The sequence below is a fragment of the Pongo pygmaeus genome, chromosome 8, assembly GCF_028885625.2.
Source record: "Pongo pygmaeus isolate AG05252 chromosome 8, NHGRI_mPonPyg2-v2.0_pri, whole genome shotgun sequence".
NCBI lineage: Eukaryota > Metazoa > Chordata > Mammalia > Primates > Hominidae > Pongo > Pongo pygmaeus.
Genome location: NC_072381.2, coordinates 111,215,121 through 111,229,042, shown reverse-complemented (window position 1 = coordinate 111,229,042; position 13,922 = coordinate 111,215,121).

The window sequence follows — 13,922 nt, the reverse complement described above, 5'->3', positions numbered from 1 at the left end:
ATGTTCCGTCAATACCTAATTTATTGAGAGTTTTTAGTATGAAGGGATGTTGAATTTGGTCAAAGGCATTTTCTGCATCTATTGAGATAATCATGTGGTTTTTGTCATTGGTTCTGTTTATTTGATGGATTACATTTATTGATTTGCATACGTTGAATCAGCCTTGCATCCCAGGGATGAAGCCCACTTGGTTGTGGTGGATAAGCTTTTTGATGTGCTGCTGGATTCATTTTGCCAGTATTATATTGAGGATTTTTACGTCTATGTTCTTCAGAAATATTGGCGTGAAATTTTCTTTTCTTCTTGTGTCTCTGCCAGATTTTGGTATCAGGATGATGCTGGCCTCATAAAATGAATTAGGGAGGATTCCCTCTTTTTCTATTGTTTGGAATAGTTTCAGAAGGAATAGTACCAGCTCCTCTTTGTACCTGTGGTAGAATTTGGCTGTAAATCCGTCTGGTCCTGGGCTTTTTTTGGTTCACAGGCTATTAACTACTGCCTCAATTTCAGAACTTATTATTGGTCTATTCAGGAATTCAACTTCTTCCTGGTTTAGTCTTGGGAGGGTGTATGTGTCTAGGAATTTATCCATTTCTTCTAGATTTTCTAGTTTATTTGCATAGAGGTGTTTATAGTATTCTCTGATGGTAGTTTGTATTTCTGTGGGATCAGTGGTGATATCCGCTTTATCATTTTTATTGTGTCTATTTGATTCGTCTCTCTTTTCTTCTTTATTAGTCTGGCTAGTGGTCTATTTTGTTAATCTTTTCAAAAAACCACCTCCTGGATTCCTTGATTTTTTGAAGGGTTTTTCATGTCTCTATCTCCTTCAGTTCTGCTCTGATCTTAGTTATTTCTTATCTTCCGCTAGCCTTTGAATTTGTTTGCTGTTGCTTCTCTAGTTCTTTTAATTGTGATGTTAGGGTGTTCATTTCAGATCTTTCCCATTGCCTGCTGTGGGCATTTACTGCTATAAATTTCCCTCTAAACACTGCTTTAATTGTGTCCCAGAGACTCTGGTACATTGTATCTTCATTCTCATTGGTTTCAAAGAACTTCTTTATTTCTGCCTTCATTTCGTTATTCACCCAATAGTCATTCAGGAGCAGGTTGTTCAGTTTCCATGTAGTTGTGCGGTTTTCAGTGTGTTTCTTAATCCTGACTTCTAATTTGATTGCACTGTGGTCTGAGAGACTGTTTGTTATCATTTCCATTCTTTTGCATTTGCTGAGGAGTGCTTTTTACTTGAAATTACGTGGTTGATTTTAGAATAAATGTGATGTGGTGCTGAGAAGAACATATAGTCTGTTGATTTGGGGGTTCTGTTGATTTGGGGGTGAAGAGTTCTGTAGATGTCTGTTAGGTCCACTTGGTCCAGAACTGAGTTCAAGCCTGAATATCTTGTCAATTTTCTGTCTCTTTGATCTGTCTAATATTGACAGTGGGGTATTGAAGTCTCCCACTATTATTGTGTGAGAGTCTACGTCTCTTTGTAGGTCTCTAAGAACTTGTTTTATGAATGTAGGTGCTCCTGTATTTGGGTGCATATATATTTAGGATAGTTAGCTCTTCTTGTTACATTGATCTCTTTACCGTTATGTAATGTCCTTCTTTGTCTTTTTTCATCTTTGTTGTTTTAAAGTCTGTTTTATTAGAGATGAGGATTGAATGCAACCCGTTTTTTTTTTTTCTTTCCATTTGCTTTGTAAATATTCCTCCATCCCTTAATTTTGAGTCTGTGTTCCTTTGCACATGAGATGGGTCTCCTGAATACAGCACACCGATGGGTCTTGACCCTTTTTCCAATTTGCCGGTCTGTGTCTTTTAATTGGGGCATTTAGCCCATTTACATTTAAGGTTAATATTGTTATGTATGAATTCGATCCTGTCATCATGATACTAGCTGATTATTTTGCACATTAGTTGATGCAGTTTCTTCATAGTGTCATTGGTCTTTATACTTTGGTGGGTTTTTTCAGTGGCTGGTACTGGTTTTTCCTTTCCATATTTAGTGCTTCCTTCAGGAGCTCTTATAAGGCAGGCCTGGTGGTGACAAAATCCCTCACCATTTGCTTGTCTGTAAAGGATTTCATTTCTCCTTTGTTTTTGAAGCTTAGTTTGGCTGGATATGAAATTCTGGGTTGAAAATTCTTTTCTTTAAGAATGTTGAATATTGGCCCCAACTCTCTTCTGGTTGTGGGGTTTCTGCAGAGAGATCCACTGTTAGTCTGATGGGCTTCCCTTTGTAGGTAACCTGACCTTTCTTTCTGGCTGCCCTTAACATTTTTTCTTTCATTGCAACCTTGGTGAATCTGACAATTATGTGTCTTGGGGTGGCTCCTCTCGAGGAGTATCTTAGTGGTGTTCTCTGTATTTCCCAAATTTGAATGTTGGCCTGTCTTGCTAGGTTGGGGAAGTTCTCCTGGATAATATCCCAAAGTTTCTTTTTTTTTTGGAGTAATGAATATTTTATTGCAAAAGATGAAAAGTAAACATAAAATCAAAATTATTTAAAGTACTGTATAGTCAAAATTACTTGAAATTGAAAATAAAATACAATAAAAAACAGGAAAACAGTAAATCTATAACAGTTAATAACATACTGTAAGTTATCATATTTTTTCTCTACTAAAAAAAGTAACGTGTTTAAAAACTGAAGTAAATTATTTACTAATTTACATACTATCTTAGCATGTTGTTGAATTATTAAATATAAATATATCTCATCATTTAATGATGTTTTATTTATTTCAGAGAGACAAATTTGTATTTGCCATGTTTGGCTAAACAGTCATAAATGCACTCTCAGCTGAAAATGATATCATTTAATTAATATCCTTCAAACTTTTCTCTCACATGTTACTCTAACCTTCAAAATAGCCAGTGTGTAATCAACATTTATATAAATCAAAGATGTTATAATAGTATCAATTTAATGAAAATTATACCTAATGATAATATTTTGCGCATGAAAATGGCACTTAAAATTTTATAATCATTTATTTCCACTAATGTGTAGCTTCTTATTTCACACTTGTGAAAATCATGCCGCATTTTATTTAGTTTTCAGGTAGCTGGAGTAGAGTCTGATTTTATTTATTATTATTTTTTTTATTTATTTTTTTTTATGACACATGCACATGTATGTTCATTGCAGCACCATTCACAATAGAAAAGACTTGGAACCAACCCAAATGCCCATCAATTATTATTATTATTTATTATTATTATTATTATTATTATACTTTAGGTTTTATGGTACATGTGCGCGATGTGCAGGTAAGTTACATATGTATACATGTGCCATGCTGGTGTGCTGCACCCACTAACACGTCATCTAGCATTAGGTATATCTCCCAATGCTATCCCTCCCCACTCCCCCCAACCCACAACAGTCCCCGAAGTGTGATGTTCCCCTTCCTGTGTCCATGTGTTCTCATTGTTCAATTCCCACCTATGAGTGAGAATATGCGGTGTTTGGTTTTTTGTTCTTGTGATAGTTTACTGAGAATGATGATTTCCAATTTCATTCATGTCCCTACAAAGGACATGAACTCATCATTTTTTATGGCTGCATAGTATTCCGTGGTGTATATGTGCCACATTTTCTTAATCCAGTCTATCATTGTTGGACATTTGGGTTGGTTCCAAGTCTTTACCATTGTGAATAATGCCGCAACAAACATACGTGTGCATGTGTCTTTATAGCAGCATGATTTATAGTCCTTTGGGTATATACCCAGTAATGGGATGGCTGGGTCAAATGGAATTTCTAGTTCTAGATCCCTGAGGAATCGCCACACTGACTTCCACAAGGGTTGAACTAGTTTACAGTCCCACCAACAGTGTAAAAGTGTTCCTATTTCTCCACATCCTCTCCAGCACCTGTTGTTTCCTGACTTTTGAATGATTGCCATTCTAACTGGTGTGAGATGGTATCTCATTGTGGTTTTGATTTGCATTTCTCTGACGGCCAGTGATGATGAGCATTTTTTCATGTGTTTTTTTTGGCTGCATAAATGTCTTCTTTTGAGAAGTGTCTGTTCATATCCTTCGCCCACTTTTTGATGGGGTTGTTTGTTTTTTTCTTGTAAATTTGTTGGAGTTCATTGTAGATTCTGGATATTAGCCCTTTGTCAGATGAGTAGGTTGCGAAAATTTTCTCCCATTTTGTAGGTTGCCTGTTCACTCTGATGGTAGTTTCCTTTGCTGTGCAGAAGCTCTTGAGTTTAATTAGATCCCATTTGTCAATTTTGGCTTTTGTTGCCATTGCTTTTGGTGTTTTAGACATGAAGTCCTTACCCATGCCTATGTCCTGAATGGTAATGCCTAGGTTTTCTTCTAGGGTTTTTATGGTTTTAGGTCTAACATTTAAGTCTTTAATCCATCTTGAATTGATTTTTGTATAAGGTGTAAGGAAGGGATCCAGTTTCAGCTTTGTACATATGGCTAGCCAGTTTTCCCAGCACCATTTATTAAATAGGGAATCCTTTCCCCATTTTTTGTTTTTGTCAGGTTTGTCAAAGATCAGATAGTTGTAGATATGTGGCATTATTTCTGATGGCTCTGTTCTGTTCCATTGATCTATATCTCTGTTTTGGTACCAGTACCATGCTGTTTTGGTTACTGTAGCCTTGTAGTATAGTTTGAAGTCAGGTAGTGTGATGGCTCCAGTTTTGTTCTTTTGGCTTAGGATTGACTTGGTGATGTGGGCTCTTTTTTTGGTTCCATATGAACTTTAAAGTAGTTTTTTCCAATTCTGTGAAGAAAGTCATTGGTAGCTTGATGGGGATGGCATTGAATCTGTAAATTACCTTGGGAAGGATGGCCATTTTCACGATATTGATTCTTCCTACCCATGAGCATGGAATGTTCTTCCATTTGTTTGTATCCTCTTTTATTTCCTTGAGCAGTGGTTTGTAGTTCTCCTTGAAGAGGTCCTTCACATCCCTTGTAAGTTGGATTCCTAGGTATTTTATTCTCTTTGAAGCAATTGTGAATGGGAGTTCACTCATGATTTGGCTCTCTGTTTGTCTGTTATTGATGTATAAGAATGCTTCTATTCAACATAGTGTTGGAAGTTCTGGCCAGGGCAATTAGGCAGGAGAAGGAAATAAAGGGTATTCAATTAGGAAAACAGGAAGTCAAATTGTCCCTGTTTGCAGATGACATGATTGTATATCTAGAAAACCTCATTGTCTCAGCCCAAAATCTCCTTAAGCTGATAAGCAACTTCAGCAAAGTCTCAGGATACAAAATCAATGTACAAAAATCACAAGCATTCTTATACATCAATAACAGACAAACAGAGAGCCAAATCATGAGTGAATATCCCAAAGTTTCAACTTGGTTCCATTCTCCCCATCACTTTCAGGGACCCCAGTCAATCGTAGGTTTGGTTTTTTCACATAGCCCCATATTTCCTGGAGGCTTTGTTCATTCCTTTTTATTCTTTTTTTCTCTAATCTTATCTTCACGCCTTATTTCAGTAATTTGATCTTCAGTCTCCCATATCCTTTCTTCTGCTTGATTGATTCGGCTATTGATACTTGTGTATGCTTCATGAACTTCTCATGCTGTGCTTTTCAGCTCCATGAGGTTATTTATGTTCTTCTCTAAACTGGTTATTGTAATTAGTAGTTCTTATAACCTTTTATCAAGGTTCTTAGCTTCCTTACATTGGATTAGAACGTGCCTCTTTAGCTCAGAGGAGTTTATTACCCACCTTCTGAAGCCTATTTCTGTCAATTCATCAAACTCATTCTCCATCCAGTTTTGTGTCCCTGCTGGAGAGGAGTTGCGATCACTTGGAGAAAAGGGATTCTGGTTTTTGGAATTTTCAGCATTTTTGCGCTGTTTTTTCCTCTTCTTTGTGGATTTATCTACCTTTAATCTTTGAGGCTGATGACCTTTGGGTGGGGTTTTTGTATGGGGGTATCCTTTTTGTTGCTGTTGATGTTACTGCTTTCTGTTTGTTAGTTTTTCTTCTAACATTCAGGGCCCTCTTCTGCAGGTCTGCTGCAGTTTGCTGGAGGTCCATTCCATACCCTGTTTGCCTGGGTATCACCAGTGGAGGCCACAGAACAGCGAAGATTGCTGCCTGCTCCTTCCTCTGGAAGCTTTGTCCCAGAACAGCACTGGCCTAATGCCAGCTGAAGCTCTCCTGTATGAGGTGTCTGTCGACCCCTGCTGGGATGTCTCTCCCAGTCAGGAGGCACAGGGGTCAGGGACCAACTTGAGGATGCAGTCTGTCCCTTAGCAGAGCTTGAGCACTGTGCTAGGAGAATCCTCCTTGTCAGTATCCACTGCTCTCTTCAGAGCCAGCAGGCAGGAATGTTTAAGACCACGGAAGCTGTTCCCACATCCGACCCTTCCCCCAGGTGCTGTGTCCCAGGGAGATGGGAGTTTTATCTATCAGCCCCTGGCTGAGGCTGCTGCCTTTCTTTCAGAGATCTCTGCCCAGTGAGGAGGCATCTAGAGAGGCAGTCTGGCCACAGCCACTTTGCCACGCTGTGGTGAGTTCTGCCCAGTACATACTTCAGACCTCCTTAGCACTGTCATGGGAAAATGACCTACTCAAGCCTCAGTAATGATGGATGCCCCTCCCCCCACCAAGCTCAATCATCCCAGGTCGACTTCAGACTGCTATGCTGGCAGTGAGAATTTCAAGCCAGTGGTTCCTAACTTTCTGGGCTCCATGGGAGTGGGGCCTGCTGAGCAAGATCACTTGGCTCCCTGGCTTCAGGCCCCTTTCCAGGGGAGTGAATGGTTCTGTCTCACTGGGTTTCCAGGCTGTTCTATCAAGCTACCATTGAATTTCTTCACAGAATTAGGAAAAACTACTTTAAATTTCATATGGAACCAAAAAAGAGCCCCTATAGCCAAGACAATCCTGAGCAAAAAGAACAAAGCTGTAGGCATCACACTACCTGACTTCAAACAATACTACAAGTCTACAGTAACCAAAACAGCATGGTACTTGTAAGACAGATATATAGACCAATGGAACAGAACAGAGGCCTCAGAAATAACACCACACATCTACAGTCATCTGATCTTTAACAAACCTGACAAAAACAAGCAATGGAGAAAGGATTCCCTAATTTTACTGGGAAAATGGGCTAGCCATATGCAGAAAACAGAAACTGGACCCCTTCCTTACACCATATAGAAAAATTAACACAAGATGGATTAAAGACTTAAGTGCAAAACCTAAAACCATAAAAACCATAGAAGAAAACCTAGGGAATACCATTCAGGGCATAGACATGGGCAAAGATTTCATGACTAAAACACCAAAAGCAATTGCAACAGCCAAAATTGACAAATGGAATCTAATTGAATTAAAGATCTTCTGCACAGCAAAAGAAACTATCATCAGAGTGAACAGTAACCTACAGAATAGGAGAAAATTTTTGCAATCTGTCCATCTGACAAAGGTCTAATATACAGAATCTACAAGAAACTTAAACAAATTTACATGAAAAAAAGAAACAACCCCATCAAAAAGTGGGTAAAGGATATGAACAGACACTTCTCAAAAGAAGACATTTATGTGGCCAACAAACATGAAAAAAGGCTCATCATTACTGGTCATTAGAGAAATGCAAATCAAAACCACAATGATATACCATCTAACACCAGTTAGAATGGCGATCATCAAAAAAAAATTCAGGCTGAGCGCCGTGGCTCATGCCTGTGATCCCAGCACTTTGGGAGGCTGAGGTGGGCAGATCATGAGGTCAGGAGATTGAGACCATCCTGGCCAAGGTGGTGAAGCCCCGTCTCTACTAGAAATGCAAAAATTGGCTTGGCATGGTGGGTGGCATATGCCTGTGGTCCTGGCTGCTTGAGAGACTGGGGCAGGAGCGTCACTTGAACCTGGAAGAGGGATGTTGCGGTGAGCCGAGATAGCGCCACTACACTCTAGCCTGGCGACAGACTGAGACTCTGTCTCAAAAATGATAATAATAATAATAATAATTCAACCAGGAAGGTAGATGTAATAAGTAGGAGGGCCTTTCTTCTCTAGGGAGCACCACTCATTCTGTTCCTGAGAATGTTGGTTTTATATAGATTTTCTTTAAGCATCACTTGGAAACACTACAAATAATGCAGCTAAGTGTTTAAGCAATTAGGGAATAGGAATTTTTTTTTACCCTTTCCCTTTTACTTGTTCCTTTATATGTATATATATATATATATATATTTTATGATACTTTAAGTTCTAGGGTACATGTGCACAACGTGCAGGTTTCTTACATATGTATACATGTGCCATGTTGGTGTGCTGCATCCATTAACTCGTCATTTACATTAGGTGTATCTCCTAATGCTATCCCTCCCCACCACTCCCACCCCACAACAGGCCCCGGTGTGTGATGTTCCCTTCCTGTGTCCATTTGTTCTCATTGTTCAATTCCCACCTATGAGTGAGAACATGTGGTGTTTGGTTTTTTGTCCTTGTGATAGTTTGCTGAGAATGATGGTTTCCCGCTTCATCCATGTCCTTACAAAAGACGTGTACTTATCGCTTTTTATGGCTGCATAGTATTCCATAGTGTATATGTGCCACATTTTCTTAATCCAGTCTATCATTGTTGGACATTTGGGTTGGTTCCAAGTCTTTGCTATTGTGAGTAGTGCCGCAAGAAACATACGTGTGCATGTGTCTTTATAGCAGCATGATTTATAGTCCTTTGGGTATATACCCAGTAATGGGATGGCTGGGTCAAATGGTATTTCTAGTTCTAGATCCCTGAGGAATCACCACACTGTCTTCCACAATGGTTGAACTAGTTTACAGTTCCACCAACAGTGTAAAAGTGTTCCTATTTCTCCACATCCTCTCCAGCACCTGTTGTTTCCTGACTTTTTAATGATCGCCATTCTAACTGGTGTGAGATGATATCTCACTGTAGTTTTGATTTGCATTTCTCTGATGGCCAGTGATGATGAGCATTTTTTCATGTGTCTGTTGGCTGCATAAATGTCTTCTTTTGAGAAGTGTCTGTTCATATCCTTCGCCCACTTGTTGATAGGGTTGTTTGTTTTTTTCTTGTAAATTTGTTTGAGTTCTTTGTAGATTCTGGATATTAGCCCTTTGTCAGATGAGTAGATTGCAAAAATTTTCTCCCATTCTGTAGGTTGCCTGCTCACTCTGATGGTAGTTTCTTTTGCTATGCAGAAACTCTTTAGTTTAATGAGATCCCATTTGTCAATTTTGGCTTTTGTTGCCATTGCTTTTGGTGTTTTAGACATGAAGTCCTTACCCATGCCTATGCCCTGAATGGTAATGCCTAGGTTTTCTTCTAGGGTTTTTATGGTTTTAGGTCTAATGTTTAAGTCTTTAATCCATCTTGAATTAATTTTTATATAAGGTGTAAGGAAGGGATCCAGTTTCAGCTTTGTACATATGGCTAGCCAGTTTTCCCAGCACCATTTGTTAAATAAGGAATCCTTTCCCCATTTCTTGTTTTTGTCAGATTTCTCAAAGATCAGATAGTTGTAGATGTGTGGTATTATTTCTGAGGGCTCTGTTCTGTTCCATTGGTCCTATATCTCTGTTTTGGTACCAGTAGCATGCTGTTTTGGTTACTATAGCCTTGTAGAAATAGGAATGTTTTAAATACAGAGTTTTGTACTGCAAAGTATTTACAAGTATTAGGAGACTGTAGTACACAACTTTGTTGTAAAATTCTGGTAATGTAAATTGATACTAAAGAAAACGAACCCAGAAAAATCCAGTAACTTGGATCACACAGCACAAGAATTAAGAAAAGGAGGAAATTACTATTCTTTGTTGAATATTTTCCATTTGAATAGTTACAAGAAAATTAAGTATTTGCATAGTATATAAAAATTAATGTGTATTGACATAGTGGAAAATAACCATGTGTAAATCTGGAACAATATTTGATATACTTACTAATAAATGAAAATTGAAAGTTAAAAAAACATCAGGAAATGACAGATGCTGGCGAGGATGTAGAGAAACAGGAGCACATTTACACTGTTGGTGGGAGTGTAAATTAGTTCAACCATTGTGGGAGGAACAGTGGCGATTCCTCAAGGATCTAGAACCAGAAATATCATTTGACCCAACAATCCCATTACTGGGTATACCCAAAGGATTATAAACCATTCTACTATAAAGACACATGCACACATATGTTTATTGCAGCACTATTTACAATAGCAAAGACTTGGAACCAACCCAAATGCCCATCAATGATAGACTGGATAAAGAAAATGTGGAACATATACACCATGGAATACTATGCAGCCATAAAAAAGGATGAGTTCATGTCCTTTGCAGGGACATGGATGAAGCTGGAAACCATCATTCTCAGAAAACTAACACAGGAACAGAAAACCAAACACCACACATTCTCACTCATAAGTGGGAGTTGTACAATGAGAACACATGGACACAGGGAGGGGAACATCACATACTGTGGCCTGTTGGGGGATTGGGGGCAAGGAGAAGGAGAGGATTAGGACAAATATCTATGCATGTGGGTCTTAAAACGTAGATGATTGGTTGATAGGTGCAGCAAACCACCATGGCACATGTATACCTATGTAACAAACCTGCACTTTCTGCACATGTATAACTTAAAGTAAAAAAAAAAAAAAAAAAAAAAGAGGCTGGGCATGGTGGCTTATGCCTGTAATCCCAGCACTTTGTGGGGCTGAGACAGGTGGATCACGAGGTCAGGAGATCGAGACCATCCTGGCTAACATGGTGAAACCCCATCTCTACTAAAAATACAAAAAAAAATAGCCAGGCGTGATGGCGGGCGCCTGTAGTCACAGCTACTGGGGAGGCTGAGGCAGGGGAATGGCGTGAACCCAGGAGGCGGAGCTTGCAGTGAGCCGAGATGGCGCCACTGCACTCCAGCCTGGGGGATGGAGCAAGACTTTGCCTCAGAAAAAGAAAAACAATGAAGTAAATATAAAATCTTTAAAAATAAGATAACTAACACAAGTAAAAGAAACCAGACTTTATATAAAAAAGTCAAACAGGAAATAATAATACTATGAACACTACAACCAGGATAGCAGAAATTTGAAAATCAACAGAAAGATTGGAAGATAAATCTGGAGAAACACTACTTAAAATGGAATGATTGGCAGTCTGTTAGTTTCCTAGTGCTCCTGTAACAGATTTCCTCAAATTGGTGACTTAAAGCAACAGAAATTTTTTTTTCTCACACTTCTAAAGACTAAAATTCTGCAGTCATGCTGTTGACAGGGCCCCACTCCCACTGAAGCTCTGGGGGCAAATTCGTCCTTGCCTCTTGTAGATTCTTGTGGCTCTGGGAATTCCATTGCTTGCGATTGCACCATTTCAATCTCTGCCTCCACCTTCACAGGGACTTCTCTTCTCTCTGTATGTCTATGTCTCTCCTTTGCATGTCTTTTTTTTTTTTTTTTTCCAAGATGGAGATTTACTCTGTTGCCCGGGCTGGAGTACAGTGACATGATCTCAGCCTCACTGCAACCTCCACCTCCTGGGTTCAGCTGTTCTCCTGCTGCAGCCTCTGAGTAACTCGGATTATATGTGCACACCACCACACCTGACTAATTTTTTGTAATTTAGTAGAGATGGGGTTTCACCATGTTGGCCAGGCTAGTCTTGAACTCCTGACCTCAAGTGATCCACCCATCTCAGCCTCCCAAAGTGCTGGGATTACAGGTGTGAGCAGCTACACCTGGCCTTGCATGTCTCTTAATAGGATATTTGTCACTGAATTTATGGATCACCTGGATAATCCAAGATAATCTTATCTTGAAATCTTGCATTTAATTGCATCTGTGAAGAGCCTTTTTTCAAATATGGTCATACTTATAGGTTTTGAGGATTATGATATGGACATATCTTTTTTAAGGCCACCATGAAACCCACCACAGGGAGAAACAGGGTATAGCAGAAAAGGATACAAGAAAATTAGGAGATCAATTTAAGAGGCTCAACATCTGGGTAAAAGAAATTCCAGGAAAACAGGAAAATAGAAGGAAAGAAATTGTCAAATGTTATATAAAAATTCTCAGAACTAATGGGCATGAGTTTTCAAATGAAAGACGCTACTTCCAGTTTTAGTTTCAACATGTAAAGAATTTAGAAGTCATTGTTCCCATCCTAACATCAAGAAAAAAGCTGAACAAGTTTAAAATTAATGATTTTTTTTTTTGGTCCATCAGACACCTAAGTTTGCAGGGTGAGCTGCCTCCTCAAACTCTGGAGAAACAGGCAAATCAAAAAGTCACAGATGGGATCTGTTCACCTGGAGCAGAAGCTACTGGAAGCATTAACTGGTGAACATAATTCCAGAAGCTACTGGAAGCATTAACTCGTGGACAAAAGGAATGGCAATTGTGATGAATTGTTGAAGTCTGTACGTAGACTAGACTGTGTTAGAAACTCCCAGGAGCCTCAATCTTAGGAGAAGTGTCCACACTTTCATGATCTTTACCTTTAACAACCTCACTAGATTCCTAAGAATGATGATCTCATAAAGATACCCTACTGGCTTAATAGGGAAAGATAAATAATTATATACCAAAACCAAGGGAAATGTATTACATATATGCAAAGACGGTTTTTTATTAGAAAGTCAGCCAATGAAATACATCAAAGGAACAGATTAAAGAAGAAAAATTATATGATTATATCAATTGATGCAGAAAAAGCATTTGAAAATACTCAATCATTAAAAAAAACTCAGCAAACTTGGAAGACAGAGAGATTTCCTCTACTTGGTTAAGAACATCTATATAAAATATGCATTTTATATTATATTCAATGAGAAAACTCTGGACACTATTTTTCTAAGATTGGGAACTAGGAAAGGACGTTCTCTTTCACTCTTCTATTCAATATCATAATAGAAGTCCTAGACAGTGTAATAAGATAAGAAAAAATAAAGGCACAAATATTGGGAAGAAATAAAACTGTCTCTTTTCTTAATTGTAAAAACAAATCCCAAATAATTGACCAAAAAAATCTGGAACTAATAAGTATGGCAAGATCATAGGACATAAGGCTAAAACACAAAATGTAAATATTAGTAATGCAAAAGTAGAACTTTAAATTTAAAAAGCTATAGCATTTATAATAACACCAAATCCATAAAGCATTTATGTTTATTATGTGAGTAGAATATAGGTATAACTCTAACAAAAATTTATATGTGAAAATCTACAAAACTTTAATAAAAGATTTACATAAATGAAAGATATCCTACATTTATAGATTATAAGACTCAATATTTTAAGATACCAATTTTTCCTGTCTTGATCTATGTGTGGAACATGATCTCAGTCAAAATCCCAGCAAGGATATCAACAAACTAATTCTGAAGTTTTTAAGAAAAGGTAAAATTCTAGAATAGCCAACACAATACTGAAGAAAAAAATGTTAGAGGACTCAGTACTACCTGATTTCTTACATACTATTATATAGTAATGCAGACAGTCTGATGTTGGCAAAAGAATAGACACATGTATAAGTGGAACAGTGTAAGAGTCCAGAAATGGACCCACACAATCTGTTCGGCAACTCTTTGACAAAGGAGCAGAGTCGACTCGATGGAGAAGGGATAGTTTTTTTTTTAACATTTGGAAGAATCTATATGCAAACAAACAAAGAATAAATGGAACCTGGAGCAGACTCTCTAGCTTACACAAAAATTAACTAAAAATGAATCATAGACCTAAATGTAAAATGCAAAGCTATAAAACTTAAAAAAAAAATAGGAGAAAATCACCCACAGCTTGGGTTTGGAGATAAGCTGTTAAATGTAATACCACCAATGCCATTCATGAAAAACTTGATACATTTAAGTTTATTAAAATAAAAACATAGTAAACAGAATGAAAATGCAAGCCATAGATGGGTGGAAATATTTGCAAACTAT